Source organism: Haliaeetus leucocephalus, unplaced genomic scaffold (genome assembly GCF_000737465.1).
Source record: "Haliaeetus leucocephalus isolate CR32 unplaced genomic scaffold, Haliaeetus_leucocephalus-4.0 Scaffold173, whole genome shotgun sequence".
Taxonomy (NCBI): Eukaryota; Metazoa; Chordata; class Aves; order Accipitriformes; family Accipitridae; genus Haliaeetus; species Haliaeetus leucocephalus.
The window spans coordinates 8,600,480-8,612,150 of record NW_010972609.1 but is presented as its reverse complement, the minus strand read 5'-3'; the positions used below and the strand labels follow the sequence as shown (position 1 = coordinate 8,612,150).

General features: G+C 41.9%; 1 protein-coding gene across 6 annotated transcripts in view; it reads left to right on the top strand.

The window, feature by feature from the left end:
- The window catches only part of TEAD1 (TEA domain family member 1 (SV40 transcriptional enhancer factor)), a 104,271-nt gene that overhangs the window by 1,071 nt on the left and 91,529 nt on the right, over positions 1-11,671 (top strand). The gene's annotated exons all lie outside the window — the stretch shown is intronic.

The following is an 11,671-nucleotide window of genomic DNA, read 5'->3' as shown; positions in this document are numbered from 1 at the left end:
CGGCCGGGCCGGGGGGCGCAGCCCCGAGCAGATGGTGCCGCAGCTGCCACCAGCTGTGCCCCCCCCCGCCCGGGGTCGGGGAAGGAGGGCCCCCGCTGCCGCTGCCGGCGGGGCGGGCAGGAGCCGCCCCCCCGCCCCGGCCTCCCTTCGCAGCTGCCTCGGGCGGCCGCCCGAAACGGCGCGTCTGGAAAAAAGAGAGTCGCGGTGAAGCGTCTCAGCTGCCCTTGGCAGAAAGTTGCGGGCCCCGGCTCCCTGCTTGGGGGTTTGCTTTTTTCTCTCTCTTCCCCCCGCCCCTTCTCTCCCTGCGCGGGGGAATATCATTTCTCCCGTCCTCTCCTTCGCGCCTCTTTTGACTGCGTTTCGGTGGCGGTATTTTTCCTTCGGAAAGGGGAGGCGGTTTGCTTAGTTAGAAGGTTGCGCTCTCTCTAGGAGGACCTACGCACGTGTATACAAACAAGCTTGTTGTGTAGTTACGCTCAAAAGCTCTACGTAGGCTTGAACAGCCTCATCGGCCAGAACCAGGGGGGCTGCGTTTGTTTAAATCAGGATCCCTACAACCGCAGCAACCACCCCTGAAATCTGAGTTTTTCGTGTTTTGAAGCATTCTTTGTGCCGCCGTGTAAATGAAAGAAATTAACATACTTATCCACTCGTCTTAACAATCACTGATTTAATTTAATGGTTCTCTAATCCTGAATGTTACCATTTGTTAAATTGTATACATATAAAACTATTTATGCGTATCTAATTGCTCATTAATACTGCTAACTAGTAATACTGTAAGCATATATGCACATCTCATCTATTTATGCTCATCCCAAATCAAATATTTTTTATTTTCAGTCAAAAAAGGAGGTATGTGCGTTTGATGCTGAAAACTTGACTTAAAGCGTTGCCCAGATTGAGAAGAAAAAAATGTGTTAGGAAGTGCAGGGTACTGTATGAGCAGAATTTACATCCTGTCTTTGCAGTGGATGAACTCATGTTTTCATTCTTCAAGCTGAGTAACTGCTTTGTAGTGTTTGAGGATTTATTGAAACCATGCTAGGTTTCTGAGGACTTTCTAATAGAGTCTTATGGCCCTGAGAGCGTAATTGTTCTCCAAGGATTTTGAAATCAAAACAGTGTAAGTGTTTTAGATTCTGTGTGGCATAATGAAAATAATTTAATGCCTTTTAGTGGCATACCAAGTTTATTTCACTTACAAGAGAGACATTGCAATATCTCTAAGCTTCCATAGTGTTGGGGGATATTGTAATGTGTCAGTAATTCATGAACCATGTAAGACAAAAGGTCAAGAGAGCACCATTTCATTTTCTAACTGAAATTACCTTTAGATATAGGCACTAGAACAAATATGATCTTTACGGAGGCAAATATAATGATCATCTGTGTGGATTAAGTTAAGCAATTGTAGTTTTTTATCTTTGCAGAAAGACTTTGAGAAGAGCAGAGATTTTGCTTGAAGAAAGATTTTAGGTCTCTGCCTTTGATTTAATGAGAGCTTTGCGACATTCGTGTAAGCAGAAGCCGGTTTCTTCACTGTTCTTTGTGGTGGTCTAAAATCGTCCTTAAAAGTGGCGTTTCTAAGAGCGCCCTGTACAGGTTCCGGGTCGGTCGGCTGGGGGGGACCTGGAGGATTGCTCGAGCAGGACTGGGGGGCTTGAAATCCGGGGGTTGGGGGGCGGTGGGGTGGCGCGGGCTGGGTGGCCGAGGGGTGCCTGCCCGCGGTGCCATCTGGGCAGCGGCAGCAGCAGCGTGGCTCGCCCTGGCAGAGCCGCCCCAGTGGTACCGAGGGACATCTGTGACCTCTCCGGGCAGCCTGAATCGCTTCAGCTGTTCCTCTACAGCTGTGAGCTTGGATGGAGGAGGGAAGGGAAGGGGAAGGCGTTCTCCTCTCCCCTTGCCTTCCCAAAAAAGTAACTTGCGGCACCAGAGGATGAGGAGAACAAAAGACTTTTGATCCTACCCCCGCAGAAGAGGGTTGCAGGGCCCAGTGGCTGGGGAGGGGGAAGGGGATATCTTGACTTTTTTTTTTTTGGCCCTGGGGCATCCTCCGGCTGTAAGGACAAAGTTGAGACCTGTGCGAGACCAGGAGCAGTTCAGGCTGCTGCTGACCCTGCCACCAGCACAGGGTTATGGCTCCTTGAAGAAACCCTCACAAAACAAAATAAAAACTTACGGAGACTTGTTTTAAAATTTATAGGAAATGAGACTGGGTAAGAAGCAAAGACGCTTGTTTTGGTTCAGAGGGGTAAATTCCAGGAACCGTAGTTTGGAAATTCTTGAGAGAAAGGGAGTGTGCTGTAAGGCCAAGGGACCAGTGATAAGGTTTCTGCAGAAAAGCACTATCCGTCACTCCTTTTCCCCCTTCCTGTGTGTGTGCGCTTGTGTGGTTGTGATGGTCTTACAGTTCTGGTTTTGCTCCTACTACGGTATTGACTAGTAGTAAATAAAATAGAAAAAAGGTGAGGAGGGAGTAAATATGAAAGCTTGAAGAAGGATAGAGGAACACATCTATAAATTGATGCTCACACTCTTTGTGGAAGCAGTTGAGCGTAGCCCATGGAGGAAAGACTCGACTCAGAGCCATTTTCATTTGTCTTGCAAGGTATTGGTAAGAATTTTTTTCATCTGTACCGTTTCAAAAGAAGTATTGATAAAACACAAATATCATCCACTAGTACGAAGTGGGACACCCTATAATTTGCCTTCCCTCTCAGAGAGCAATTCCAATGAATTTCTGTGTCCTTGTTTATCCAGCACATAGTAAAACTCTAGCCCATTAGAGGGCATTGGCTGTCCTGTATTCGTACTGTGTTCCAACTGTTGGTCTTTTACTGCTGACAGTTTAGTTACTTGTAGCGATTCCTGTGAACTCACTTATTGGCAGGATATTTGCCTGTGCTTGTCTTTGGTCCTGGGAGAGTGTTTTGGAAAAGATTACAAGAATGAAAGCTGCTGTGAAACGCAGCCCTACTTTTATCCCTGGTGTAACACTGAAGTCACTGGAGTTACCGCGGCAATGGATTTGGCCCTGTGTGCGTGCGTGTTTTCATCTTTTTTTTTTAAATTTAGCTATAGCAAGACGTAGCTTTAGTGCAGCTTTAGGGACAATGCCAAAGTAACATAAGTTGCTAGCAAGTGTAGTAACGCCTGCAGGCATGTTGTTATCGTCATTGCTAACTTAGCCTCCAGGTAGCAAAGGTGGCTTTTGCCTTTAAGACAAGAAAATAGTTTAATCTTAATTTTTGAGACCTATAAACAGCTCTTCAATTACAAATGAAATTAGTCATTGTGGTTTACATTGGAGGTATTAATCTCTGCAACAAAACTACTTAAGAGTGTATTAATGATTATTTAAAAAGGAAGTTTTGTAGTGTGCTTAGTCGTTTTACAGAGAAGAATGAGTACTAATTAACGTGAGAAGGTGCATAGCAGCCTTTCAAAACTGTTGTATATGTTTATTAGGTCATGCATAAAATCTCTTGGCCTGCATTACCATGACAGTAAAGGGAAAATGATACTTCCATAAAAATTTCTGCTCAGATGATAGAATTTTTGCACAATGAGTAATAGTAGTCTTCATTTCCAAAGCACCTTGTATAAATTGAATATTAAAATTGAACTTTGAACTAGTACATCGGCAAAAAAAATCCTATTCTGTAGGTTTGTGTGATTCTGTAGCTAACTGCTATTATTAGGTGTCTTTCTGGGTTTCTATTAGGAAACTGCAAGGCAACCACCTTTATGAAGAATACAGTAACATGTTACAAATTATTTTTACTATTGCTTTTAATTTTAAAAGTTCCATGCAAGTTACTGCCTCTATAAAGACATCACTACCTTATAAAGTTTCCACAGTATTAAATATATTTGAATGCGAATAAGGTATTTGGAGTGATGAAATACCAGATGTGAAGTATCAGGTTGCATGTTTATTCATCTGTTATTGCAATCATTGTACAAAGGTATGGTCTTGTATTTTTTTTATTTTTTTTTCTTTCTGGTCTCACAGCAACATACACAATATGCACTGGAGATAGGACTCCTATTATGAAAGTTACTGTTTGGGTTTCTTAGATTGTAAACAAATCTGTCTAGAAACAGTCTTGCAATCCTGTGATTGCTGACTGTATTACATCATGGCACAGTGCATGCATGAAGGCAAGCTGCAAGCGTGTGCTGAGCAATCAGTTAAAAGTGAAGAGAATGAAGGTCCAAAGATACAGTGTCTGTTTGAAAAGTTACTACGTAAATTACTCAGATTATGAACAAATCTGCCCATAAACGTTTTTGCAATCTGGTGATGTTCTTGCAACATCAGCATGCTGTGCTTGCAAGAAGGCAATCTGGTTTTGTGAGCTGAGCAATAGGCACTGCTGTTATTAGAAACGGAGTATATTTGGCTTACTTGTTGTCGAGGATTTCTGAAATGTGGGGGAACAGGGTTTAATCTTTCTATTTGGGTTTTCAAGAGTAAATTTTCAATGGTTTGGGATAAAGTGGCAGACTCTTCACGAGATAGAAAATCTTTTTTTTTTTTTTCCCCCCTCCTCTGCTGTAAGCTGCCATCCTCAAGAGAAAATCTAAGTGGGACTGTAAGAGTTGTGTATGATAAGGGTATCAGCTGCTACCTGGGGAGCAGGCAGAAGAGAGCAGGCTGTGGGAAGCACCACATGTGAAAGTGTGAGTAATGTTGTGCAAGGTCATACATGGCACAGCAATCAAGTACTTCATTTGGCTGTGTTGGGTCAGGAGGTTGATGTATTCTAAATGAAATGGGAAGTTATACTAGAAAATTTTGCTGAAAAATTATGCATCAAAAAGAGCAGGACATCTTTTGGAAGTGCTTTTTAGCACTTTGGGTTTTGTCCTGTCTTCACTAAGTATGTTCTCTTCGGTCATCCATATAAAGAAGAACTCACAGACAGTTGTTAGTAGCCTGTTTGTGGGGAAACAACGTCAAGTAAACTGTATGGCTGCTGCCCAAGTCCACTAGTGTTTAGTAGGTACCCTTGTATAGAGGAGTTACTAGCAATATTAGTTCTTGCCTGGAACTAAGTGGAAGCTACAACGGCAGGTTCAGATCGGGCATTTGACTACTTAAGAGTCATTTAATGGCTAGTCCTATTCAAATGGCTATACTAAACAGAGTAAGAGGATGTTTTTCCTTTATGACATTGTTCCTTTAGTAAAACCCTTGTTTAGAAATGACGCACGTTAACATGAGAGCACTGAAGTGATGCAACCTCACTAGAATAACATCCAGGATAGGTTTAGGTTATTGTCTAGTATGATTTATATTAGCTCAATTTTCTTGCAGCAGTGATTTCACAAGATGAACTTGTGATCCTGTAATTGCAGAAGGCATAGTTTTGCAGCCTTAAGAAACAGGGTTGTCATGCTAGGAGGTAGTTAAAACAGCCTTGACCGGGCTGATGTAGTGTTAGTTTGTTGCATAGTGCTGAGAGCTCAAGATAATTGAAAATCCTACAGGTAGATAGCAAAAAAGAAAATTTTCTCATTTATTTGATCTCATTCCTTGCAGAACTGGGATCCATCCTAGGAGCATGTTAGGTGAACACCTTCTGGTTCAGACAACCTGGGGACAACTTGAGTTAGACAACTAAGGCCCACATGTTCTTGGGGGTTATGATGGGCTGTCAGGTTTGGATTCCTCTTCATGGGACTGGTATGAGATTATGGTAGAAGTGTCTCCTTTGTTACCAGCTTCAAATACCAGCTGAATTATCTCACACAATCATAGCAGCAGCCCATTGACCCACATCCCCACTAAAGTGCTTATGGGGGGATGTGGAAGGTGAGTTATATTCATGTTAGACACCCCTGTTCTGGGCATCCTTATGGAAGCAGAAGAGGTTAAGAAAACATAGAAACTGTTGTTTTATAAAGAGAGAGACTTGGACAGTGCAGAGAGCATCTTACATGACCAGTAACAGAAAAAAAATTGATCTAAAGTTGACCCCTTAACCACCAGCAGCACCACCACCATCGCCATGGCTTGCACCAGCATCTAAGAGCTGCTGGAATCGGAGACTCCTAGCCGGCTGTTCAAGCCAGGCGGAGCTGGGGCCAGTGAGATGAGTGGTGAAAGCCAGGCATCTGAACCATGTTGGGAGGGAAACTTCATCCTAATGTTCCCCCTCTCCCCTAGTGGTTTTGCTCAGTGTGGGTGCGATCACAAAACACTACAGGGAACAAAGAACAGTGGCAGCACAAACAACTTTTTACAGCATCTTTGGTTTTCTGGGGTGTCCTGGTTTCAGCTGGGATAGAGTTAATTGTCTTCCTAGTAGCTGGTACAGAGCTTGTTTTTGAGTTCAGTATGAGAAGAATGTTGATAACACTGATGTTTTCTGTTGTTGCTAAGTAATGTTTAGTCTAAAGTCAAGGATTTTTCAGCTTCTCATGCCCAGCCAGCAAGAAGGTTGGAGGGGCACAAGAAGTTGGGAAGGGACACAGCCAGGGCAGCTGACCCAAACTGGCCAAAGGGGAATTCCATACCATGTGATGTCATGCCCAGTATGTAAACTGGGGGGAGTGGGGGCAGGGAGGATCACTGCTCAGGGAGTAACTGGGCATCGGTCGGTGGGGGGTGAGTGATTGCCTTGTGCATCACTTGCATATTGCAATCCTTTTATTATTACTATTGTCATTTTATTAGTGTTACCATTATCATTATTAGTTTCTACTTTTCTGTTCTATTAAACCGTTCTTATCTCAACCCACAAGTTCTACTTCTTTTCCTGATTCTCTCCCCCCATCCCACTGGGTGGGGGGGCAGTGAGTGAGCGGCTGCATGGTGTTTAGTTGCTGGCTGGGGTTAAACCACGACATGGGGACATGCAGTCTCCTGAGGAGTAGGCTTATATCCCATCCCACACCTCAGAGGCGTGAGCCCAGGCTAACTGTTGTAGTAAATGTTGTAGGCTAACTGAGAGTAAATGCTGTGGTTGTTGTGACATGAGTCTTACACAATTCCCCGAGGTCCATGCTATTCAAAATTAATATGTATCTTAACTGTGTCTTACAGGGATTTCCTCACAGATGCATTCAGCATTTTTTTTGTGATGCCCTTGAGAAGTTGTAGTCATACGATTGTATGAATATTTTCCTATCCTACAAACAATTTAAGATGGGACACTTGGTCTGGAACATCAGAGAGAAACACTTCAGAGTCTGAGCTTCCAGATGATTTTAGTCTGACCGTATAGTTGAAGGAATTGGACACTAATGGATTAACAGTTTACAGACTTTCAGTAGAAGTAATGGTATAGCTAATAGAAAAAGGCTCCTCTGAAGCTTTTCTGGTTTTGTTCTAGGCATACTAAAATTTTTACATTGGATGATTAAAGCACATGTTTTTGTAAGCAAAAATAATACAAACTGGGGGAGGAGGAGAGAGATGAACATAAATGTGCTAATTCCATCTCGTGAATGCTCTTTTAAACATAGGGAAGTAGCACGGCTTGTTAGACCTATTGTAAAAGGGACAACAATGCATCCTAAATTCACAAGGAAATTGAAACCCTGAGAAAGCATTGCACACCATGGGAGTTGCTGGGATGTCAGTCAAACACCATTACAGTTTTACCTACAGAGGACTCAAATAAGCACTGTTAATAGAAACTGTGGTCAACACGCACATTCTCTGGTGTGAGAAGTCAGCATCACTATCGCAACTGCTTAATTATAGCTTTCCTACAACAGCCATCTCCAACTAGGTCAAGCCTCCTGAGGATTTTCCTGGATGTAGGCAGATTTCATGCTTTTACTGAGATCTCCCTTCTGTCTTGTTTAAAGGAAAAAAAAAAAGAGAAATCCAGAGATGGGGCTGTTTTGCACCCACAAAATCTGATAGAATTTAGGAACTTGGCACAGAATTAAACTTAGCAAAAAATCTGGCCTGCCTTTGCAAGGGGCAGTAAGCTTGCCAGAGGTTACCATGTGTATGAGCCACCAAAAAAGATCAGATCATCAACCCAATTCCTTGTTTCGTTGCCCTCCTTGGAGAGGATAGACAGGGGACCCAACAAGCAGCAATGGATTTGGCTTGGGCTGAACCTTGGTTCGTCTGTAGGCAACAGTATCAGGCTTGATGTCTGATAGTTTTGGGGACAGCAGCACAGAATATATGCCTGAGGGTGTTGTGGAGCATATTCCTGTAATCTGTGTGGAAGTACATGAGAGGTGGATTATACTACATTTGCAGATAAGGAACGAAATGCTTTTTCAGCATGTCTAATCATTGCTGCAAAACTAAAACATTTCAAGCTTATTTGCCTGAAGCTGCTTCACTTTTGCTTACTTGTACGTTAACATCAACTGGTGTTTGTTTAGCATGGAAAAGAAAAGCATTACTTAAATGGAAATCATAGTTTAAATTGCCTCTTGTGTCATGCTAGCAATGCAAGTGAGTAGGGAACACAGATGAAAAAAGCATCTTCAGCCACTTAGATTCAGCATCAGTTTTACCCCTAAACTAACAGGTAACACTACTGTCTTAGACACTGGGAAAAAGAAAATGTTAACCCAAATCGTTCAAATTCCAGGTGGTCAGGGACAGCAGGCTTACTGTTGTTTATGGGTATTGTTGACAACTGTAGATGAGTAGTAAAATAATTTTCCATAGTGAAAGTAGTCTTTGAATCACATTAACAGATGCCTTCATGTGATCTGGTAACTTCAGCATTTAATTCTTTGAACAAGATTTGCATTTTCATTTATTTAGTTCTTCCTTGGATAGACTGTGAGCAATAGACCTTTTAGTACAATTAATGGTGAAATAAGTGCTTACATATATGCACACACATATATATGCAAATATGTGTATGTGTGTGAATATGTGTTCCTTTCCAGCCAATTAAAATGTATTTAAGAGACCTCAACAAGGAGGTCTACACACAACGAATTGGCTACCTCTTGGCTGGAAGCTTCCTTCTTTGCTTTGGCAACTGAAAACAACCTAATGTGAGAGCTATCTGCAAAGAAATATTATGATTCATTTTTGAAGTAGTTATTAGATATGTAGGCATATATTTAGACAGGTGAGGTATGCAGGCATATATTGTCTGTTACATATTTAGACTGCATGGTGTATTTTTAGCTGTAGGAAGTCTAATCACCAGAGGCTGTGAAAGTGCCGAAGAGAATTACTGTAAGGGATAGCGTATGGAGGAGCCACCCACAGAATTTTCCATCCTGCGAGGCAGTGAAAAAAGACTATTGGATCTATATAGCTGGCTTGCCAGAGGGGTGTCATTAGCAGGTGGGACAATTCAGAAAACCCTTTGGCTTGGCCTGGCCACCTCAAAGGCTATTGATCTCTCCCAGCCCCCATTTGGTAGCAGTTGTCCCAGGTTACAGCCTCCCACTGACCTCTACGAGTGTGACACCCACAGAGCTGGTAGGCACGGCATGGACTCTGCATATGAGGTTAGCAAAGTGGGAAATAATAGGAAAGATGCATTAGAACTGGAAATACTGAGCAAAGATAAAAATGAGGTGAAATAGCCGTGGAAAAACCATCTCTATTAAAATTACAAGACAGGAAGTTTTGCAAGCTGCCTTTACCCAATGAAGAAAAAGAAGTCTAGAGAGATTAAATAACTTATCTGATGTCATCAAGAGTTTTCTAGCAGAGCTCGTAATTGAGCCCTCTTCCCCCCAGTGCCATCTATGTTTTAATGCTGAAGGGGCCCCTTTCACAGTTTATCCAGTGACCCTTGGGGAGCTTAGGGCTACTGTGGCAAAACCGTGTTTCCTGCACCACATCCTGTGTGCTGGGAGAGCGGGCTGCATCTTCTGAAAAGTACAGTCTCTGCATAATGTGACCATAGGATGCCTTGCACCTCTAATAAGGGAGTTGGCTAAATGCCATTTTATTATTATCAGACATTTGTTTAATATAGTAGTTCCTTGAAACCAAACAAGAAAAGGTCCTTAAGGTGCTATATACTGTGTACAAATAATGGACAGCTATAAAGAGTCTAACATTTATATGGAGAAGAGAGAGGAAGTGGGTGGGAAAGTGAGGCAATATTTACTCCCATGTTGATGCTCCATGAGATGATGTGGTCCTTCTCCAAAGTAATATAGAGGCTGGTGAAAATAAGATGATTTAATTTGTTCATAACATCATTATTCAAGGAACAAAAAAGTATGTAAACTTATCCAAAGACATAATCTAAGACGTCTTTACTCTGTGCCAAGCTAAAATTCTGCTATTTAATTACTGATTTAGAAAATATCTTGGGTTCAATTTCCTCCTCAGTTACATTGTTATAAATCTAATGGAGTTGTTAAAGATTTATGGCAGTGTAACTGAAGGCAGAATTGGGTCCCTTATGTTTAAAACTTAGTTTGCCACATAAGTAATAATTTCTATTTTCTAGGCAAGAGTTTAAGAATCTTGCAGACCTCTGTTTCTGTAAAAGAAATATGAACTACAGTAGTGTGGGTGAGTGATTAATGCTGGAGGGGATGTCTAGGGGCAATCTGAATTAGCTGGTGTGGAAAATCCATGTGCAATTCAGATTTAGGATCTGTTTGCAGATGCCTCATAATTTAAAATGTCAAAAAAACCCCAAACCTTAGGCCTTCTTGTAGTAAATTAATGTACTGCTTGTTCAGTGTGCAGCAAGCTTTGCTGAAGTAATACCCTCATATGAGGTGTGAACTCATCCCATTCCCCTTAGTAAGGACTTAACTTCAAAATTGATTGTGACCCTTTAAATCCTAACAGTATCTAAATCATTTTAAAAAAAATCCCTGTTTAGTTTTTATTTAAATCACATATTTAATGACTTAAAAAGGAAAAATGTTGCCTTGTTTACCCAGACCTAAAGTATTCTTGTGTTAGCACAGATGTATTTTATCCATTGGCTTTTCATCTCTAATGGAAGGGGCTTTCTCATAAGGCTAACTGGCTCTTTATTGGTTTTCTCAGCTTTCACTTAGGAAAAGAGGTCAATTTTTGAAGTCTTCATCTCAAAAGTGAGTTAGGATCTGCCCGCATACAGTACGGAGGTGCCTGGTCTGGCCCGAGCACAGCCCGTGCGGCTTTTGCCCACTGGCAAGGCTCATCAATTCTCGGTGAATGCCCTGGCCCATGGGTTTGCAGGGGACTGCTGTGTGTGCGGGCAGTTTCCCCAGTAACACATGGGGACACCATAAGCTGGAACTATGCTGCTCTGGGATTTATGTCACTTCTGAAAAATTCATGTTTTTTCTAGAGTACTGTAGGCCTACAGTGCATTATAGAAAGAGTAAACAATCATAATACATAGCTATCCCAGAATATAAGCTCTTTAAAATAATGTAGTTCAATGTCCATTCAAAATAGCCTATTATAATGTAAATACAGGATTTAGGTCCAAGGTGTATTTCTAAGAACTTTGTTTAGGAAGGAATCGAAGAATTAATTATTCTAAGCTTTCCAAGCATTGTAAGCTAATAGTTGTTGAGGTGCAAGAGAGAATAATAGATTAGGTACATTATTGTCTTAGAAGTGATTTTTCAATGGCATTTTTATTAGCTGTGTGTGGAGGGGTTGACCCTAGCTGGATGCCAGGTACCCACCCAAGCTGCTCTATCGCTCCCCTCCTCAGATGGACAGGGGAAAGAAAATATAACCAAGGGCTTGTGG